This window comes from Callospermophilus lateralis, chromosome 10, assembly GCF_048772815.1.
Source record: "Callospermophilus lateralis isolate mCalLat2 chromosome 10, mCalLat2.hap1, whole genome shotgun sequence".
Taxonomy (NCBI): Eukaryota; Metazoa; Chordata; class Mammalia; order Rodentia; family Sciuridae; genus Callospermophilus; species Callospermophilus lateralis.
Window position 1 is genome coordinate 84,931,882 of NC_135314.1, and position 7,110 is coordinate 84,938,991.

The following is a 7,110-nucleotide window of genomic DNA, read 5'->3' on the forward strand; positions in this document are numbered from 1 at the left end:
TCTCCCCTTATTTTTTTTTTTTTGTTTTTTGTTTGTTTGTTTGTTTGTTTTTTGGTGTTTTGTTGTTGTCGTTGTTGTTTTTTTGTTTTTTGTTTTTTTTTTTTTAAAGAGAGAGTGAGGAGAGAGAGAGAGAGAGAGAATTTTAATATTTTATTTCTTAGTTTTCGGCAGACACAACATCTTTGCTTGTATGTGGTGCTGAGGATCAAACCTGGGCCGCGCGCATGCCAGAGTGGCTCGCTACCGCTTGAGCCACATCCCCAGCCCTTGTCGTTGTTGTTAATGAAGACTCCTTAGATTGTTGCAAATATTTGGCCAATTTCCAGAGTTCTGAAAAGTTTTATTTTGACAATATTTGCCAGTATATTAATTGTTTTTATCAAAAAGTAGATTTTTCAGAGGTCTTCATTCCACTATTCAAAAAATCAGTGAAGCTACTGAGAACAGTTTGGCATTTCCTGAAAGTGTCACACACTATAAAACTGAAAAAATCATATTCGTATGCCGTAAGCCAGAGAAATGAAAATCTATGACTTTGCAAAAGCCTATATGCAAATGTTCACAGCAACACGATTCATAATATAAGCCAAAAATAGAAATAATCCAAATATTTCATAATTGATGAATGATTTAAAAAATACATAGTATAGCCACATGTGCAATATTAATTCAACAAGAAAGGAAGTACTGATACATATTACATCGTGGGTAATCCTTGAAAACATCATGCTGAATGAAAGCAACCAGTCACAAAGGACAACATATTTGTAAAATTCCATTCCTATGTAATGTGTACATTGGGCAAATCTATAGAGACAGAAAGCAAATTAGTAGTTGCCTAGAGATGGGGGAGAAGGGGGAACTGGGTGGGTATGGCTAAGGGGTGCCAAGTTTCTTTTTGAAATGGAAAAAAAAAAAAAACGTTCTGGAATTAGTGGTGATTGTTGCACAACTCTGAATATACTAAAACCCACTGAATTGTGTCCTGTAAAAGGGTAAATTTTAAACATGTCAATTATATCTCAATAAGGTCACTTTTTTATTTTAAAATTAGCCTGTTTCCTTTTGTCTAGGTGTTTTCCAGGTTCCACATATACTTTGTTTATAGACTCCACTCAGAGTCCTGACTTTGAGGAACTCAATGGGAGCCTGATTCAACCTCCTGCTCCCAGTCCCATTTGCTGGTATCTGTTCCCTGTTTTGTCTTCTCACATAAAACAAGAACCTTCACCTCAGGGGCCAGGCAAAAGCCCACTACTTCTGGGAGAGGTAGAAAGAATATTTAAAGAACTAATGGTCAAAGACTTCTCAAAGCTGTTGAAAAACATTAATGAAAGTCAGCCTGTGTCCTGTCCTACCTAAAATCTTTCTCATGGATGGATGCCAAAAGGAGGCCAATGAAAAAGTCTTCACAGTGGGTAAGTACTGTCTCCTGCTCTGGGATGCCCAATTATTGTTGTTCCCTAACTCAGAGAGACATATAAAATTGTTAAAATTTTAGCTGTTGTCTTTTTACCTGCTTTTTGGGCAGTCCAAATTTATTTTCTTCTCAAGCTCTTCCAAAGATAAAACAAATTTAGGTAAGCCACATGTCCCCTGAAGCCTTTTCACACAGGTTCAGGTCACTTACTTGTTTTATGACTTCAGTTCTTTAATGGCTCGAGAAAAGTTGTGATTTGCAACTTGTGCAGTTTTCTGTTCGAAGTTAGGCAGGATGGGAGTCACATTCTCTTCCCCTCTCCACATTCTAAGCAGAAGCCCGTTCCGTGTATGCTTTCATTTTAGACATTGCATTTTTCATGCCTAGAAATTCCATTTGGATCTTGTTATATCTGTAATTTCTCTCTTCATTATATTTGTGTCTTCTTTTATATCCTTGAGCATATTTGTGAGATATATAATAGCTATTTCAGGTTCCTTGTCTACCAGAATTCACATATGTGTGTGGGGTAGTATATGAATACAATGTGAAATGATTCTTTGTTTTTCTTCCACAATGTTTATTACTGCCATATAGTTGTAAAATATGATGGGATTTGTTGTTACATATTCGTACATGCACACAATACACAATATAACAATATAATTTGGCCAATATCCCACCCAAACACTTCCCCCTGCCTTCCTGTCTCCCACCTCTTGTCCCTTTCTTTTACAATCTCCCTCTGATTTTCATGAGATCCCCTACTAATTTTCTTTTCCTTTTTCCTCTCTACCTTACACATGTGAGTGAAAACACAGAACCCTTGACCTTCTGAGTTTGACTTACTTTTCTTACCATAGTGTTCTCTAGTTCCATCCATTTTCCTGCAACTGACATAATTTCATTTTTCTTTATGGCTGAATAAAACTCCATTGAGGGTATATATACTACATTTTCTTTATCCGTTCATCTGTTGATGGAAACCTAGGCTGGTTCCATAGTTTGGCTATTGTGAATTGTGCTGTTATGAACATGGGCATGCATGTATCATTATAGTATGATAATTTTAATTCTTTAGGATGAATACCAAGGAGTGGTATACCTGGGTCATACCATGGTTTCATGTCTAGTCTTCTGAGAAACCTCCATACTGATGTCCCTAGTGGTTGCACGAAATTAAAATCCCACCAACAGTGGAAAAGTATTCATTTTTTTCCACATCCTCTCCAGTTTTATTCCCAAAGACTGCCATTCTGAATGCTATGAGATAAAATCTCAGTGTAATTTTGATTTGCAGTTCCCTATTTACTAATGATATTGAACAATTTTTCATATATTTATTGGCCATCTGTATTTCTTCTTTTGAGAGATATCTGTTTAATTCATTTGCCCATTTATTGATTGGGTTGTTTGATGTTTTTGTATTTTTTTTGAGTTCTTTGTGTATTTCAGATATTAATCCTCTGTCAGAAGAGTAGCTGGGAAAGATTTTCTCCCACTCTTCAGGTTCTCTTTTCACATTCCTTTCTGTTGCTGTGCAGAAGTATTTTGATTTGACACCACCCCATTTATTAACTCATGGCATTATTACCTGAGCTTTAGGGGTCCTAGAATGATTCTTAATACATTGTTTCTGGATATCTCTTTATCAACTTATTATCCTCTTCTTAATGGACTCTATTTTCTGCTTACGACTATACCTGATATATTTTTAATAAATTGTCAGACATTGTAATTTTTACAACTTTAAAATTTATAATTTTAGGGTGCTGGATTTTGTTGTTTATATCCAAAAAGTGTTGGATTTTGTTCAAAGGCAGAGTTAAGTAACTTGATGATCCTCCTGAGGTTTGCTTTGATGCTTTAATATGGATGATTCAGAGAAGGCTTCATTCTAGAACTAATTTAGTTTGAATGCTAAGGTATGAAAATTTTGAGGAATCTGCCCCATGCTATATGAATTAGGAGTTCTCTCCACTCAGACTTGTAGAAACATGAACTATTCCCAGACTTTGAGAATTCAAGTAATTGTTTACTGATTCTTCTTTCCCTGACCTCAGCGAGTTTCCTCTCATGTATACTTAGATCACTACTCAGAAAAGATTCAAGAGAACCCTTCTGGAGAACTCTAGAGTTCTCAGTGTAGCTCTCTTCTCTCTAATACTACCCCCACCCCACACAAATTCTAGTTGCCTAGGTTTTCCTGAGCTCTGATCTATCTTTTCAACACAAAAATATTACCAGGCTCAGCTTTGGGTATTCTGCCCAGCACTGTAACCTGGGTGAAAATATGTATCATCAGAAGCCTCCCTTCATTTGTGTCTCTTCTTTTAGGGATCAGAGTTCAAAACAGATGCTTTGTTTTCCAGTTATTTATAAAAAAGTATTTGTCGTATTCTATTATTCCAAGTTATTTCCTTACCCCTTGTATCAGATGGAATGTATTATATTGCAAGTAACATAAAATCCAACTCAAATTAACTTCTATAAAACTGAGGGTTTTATAAGCTGGAAGAATTTTAGCAGCAATCTGAGAAATGGAGATGAGGCTATAGCACAGGACAAGAACCAGAGATATTAAGGTAAAATTATGAGAGTTTGAACAGAAGGGAGCAAACTTGGGAGAAATGATCTGAGTCAAGGGGCTATTTTTTAGAGGAAAAAAGTAAATAAACCAATCTGGACCGGAGCTTTTGGATATTTGCATTGCACATAGACTTGGATGTCAAGATTGGGATCAAGAAAAGTAGCTTTATATTCACTATTGGCTTTAAAAACCAGATTTTTGTCCAGATGGATGCATATCACAAAATTTTTTGTTTGGTTTTGTTTTTGTTTTTTGAAAAGAACTAACTTATTTCTTTTTTATTATTATTTTTATTGTTGGTTGTTCAAAACATTACATAGTTCTTGACATATAATATTTCACTTTGATTCAAGTGGGTTATGAACTCCCATTTACCCCGTATACAGATTGCAGAATCACATCCGTTCCACATCCACTGATTTACATATTGCCATACTAGTGTCTGTTGTATTTTGCTGCCTTTCCTATCCTCTACTTTCCTCCTCCCCTCCCCTCCCCTCCCCTCTTCTCTCTCTACCCCATCTACTGTAATTCATTTCTCCCCCTTGTTTTTTTCCTTTCCCCTCACTTCCTCTTATATGAAATTTTGTTTAACCCTGAGGGTCTCCTTCCATTTCCATGCAATTTCCCTTCTCTCTCCCTTTCCCTCCCACCTCTCATCCCTGTTTAATGTTAATCTTCTCATGCTCTTCCTCCCTATTCTGTTCTTAGTTACTCTCCTTATATCAAAGAAGACATTTGGCATTTGTTTTTTAGGGATTGGCTAGCTTCACTTAGCATAATCTGCTATACCCATTGTGTATAAATGCCACATTTTTTTTATTCATTCATCTATTGAAGGGCATCTAGGTTGGTTCCACAGTCTTGCTATTGTGAATTGTGCTGCTATGAAAATCAATGTAGCAGTATACCTGTAGTATGCTCTTTTTAGGTCTTTAGGGAATAGACAGAGAAGGGGAATAGCTGGGTCAAATGGAGGTTCCATTCCCAGCTTCCCAAGAAATCTCCATACTGCTTTCCAAACTGGCCGCACCAATTTGCAGTCCCACCAGCAATGTACAAGTGTACCCTTTTCCCCACATCCTCGGCAACACTTGTTGTTGTTTGACTTCATAATGGCTGCCAATCTTACTGGAGTGAGATGGTATCTTAGGGTGGTTTTGATTTGCATTTCTCTGACTGCTAGAGATGGTGAGCATTTTTTCATGTACTTGTTGATTGATTGTGTGTCCTCCTCTGAGAAGTGTCTGTTCAGGTCCTTGGCCCATTTGTTGATTGGGTTATTTGTTTCCTTATTGTTTAATTTTTTGAGTTCTTTGTATACTCTGGATATTAGGGCTCTATCTGAAGTGTGAGGAGTAAAGATTTGTTCCCAGGATGTAGGCTCCCGATTTACCTCTCTTATTGTTTCTTTTGCTGAGAAAAAACTTTTTAGTTTGAGTAAGTCCCATTTGTTTATTCTTGTTATTAACTCTTGTGCTATGGGTGTCCTATTGAGGAATTTGGAGCCCGACCCCACAGTATGTAGATCGTAGCCAACTTTTTCTTCTATCAGAAGCTGTGTCTCTGATTTGATATCAAGCTCCTTGATCCATTTTGAGTTAACTTTTGTGCATGGTGAGAGAAAGGGATTCAGTTTCATTTTGTTGCATATGGATTTCCAGTTTTCCCAGCACCATTTGTTGAAGATGCTATCCTTCCTTCATTGCATGCTTTTAGCCCCTTTATCAAATATAAGACAGTCGTAATTTTGTGGATTGGTTTCTGTGTCCTCTATTTTGTACCATTGGTCCACCCACCTGTTTTGATACCAGTACCATGCTGTTTTTTGTTACTATTGCTCTGTAGTATAGTTTGAAGTCTGGTATCGCTATACCACCTGATTCACACTTCCTGCTTAGAGTTGTTTTTGCTATTCTGGGTCTTTTATTTTTCCATATGAATTTCATGATTGCTTTATCTATTTCTACAAGAAATGCATTGCATTAAACCTATAGAGAACTTTTGGTAATATCGCCATTTTGATGATGTTAGTTCTGCCTATCCATGAACAGGGTATATTTTTCCATCTTCTAAGATCTTCTTCTATTTCTCTCTTTAGGGTTCTGTAGTTTTCATTGTATAAGTCTTTCACCTCTTTTGTTAGGTTGATTCCCAAGTATTTTATTTATTTTTTTTTTGAAGATATTGTGAATGGAGTAGTTGTCCTCATTTCCATTTCAGAGGATTTGTCGCTGATATACAGGAATGCCTTTGATTTATGCGTGTTGATTTTATATCCTGCCACTTTGCTGAATTCATTTATTAGCTCTAATAGTTTCTTTGTAGACCCTTTTGGGTCTGCTAGGTATAGAATCATGTCGTGCGCAAATAGTGATAATTTAAGTTCTTCTTTTCCTATTTTTATGCCTTTAATTTCTTTCGTCTGTCTAATTGCTCTGGCCAGTGATTCGAGAACTATGTTGAACAGAAGTGGTGAGAGAGGGCATCCTTGTCTTGTTCCAGATTTTAGAGGGAATGCCTTCAATTTTTCTCCGTTCAGAATAATGCTAGCCTGAGGCTTAAAATAGATAGCTTTTACAATATTGAGGTATGTTCCTGTTATCCCTAGTTTTTCTAGAGTTTTGAACATGAAGGGATGCTGTACTTTGTCGAATGCTTTTTCTGCATCTATCGAGATGATCATATGGTTCTTATCTTTAAGTCTATTGATGTGGTGAATAACATTTATTGATTTCCGTATATTGAACCATCCTTGCATCCCAGGGATGAATCCTACTTGATCATGGTGCACAATTTTTTTGATTTGTTTTTGTATCCGATTCACCAGAATTTTATTGAGGATTTTTGCATCTAGATTCATTAGAGATATTGGTCTGTAGTTTTCTTTCTTTGAAGTGTCTTTGTCTGGTTTAGGAATCAGGTTGATGTTGGCCTCGTAGAATGAATTTGGAAGTTCTCCCTCTTTTTCTATGTCCTGGAATAGCTTGAAAAGTATTGGTATTAGTTATTCATTAAAGGTTTTGTAAAACTCTGCTGTATACCCATCCTGTCCTGGGCTTTTCTTAATTGGTAGTCTTTTGATGGCTTCTTCTATTTC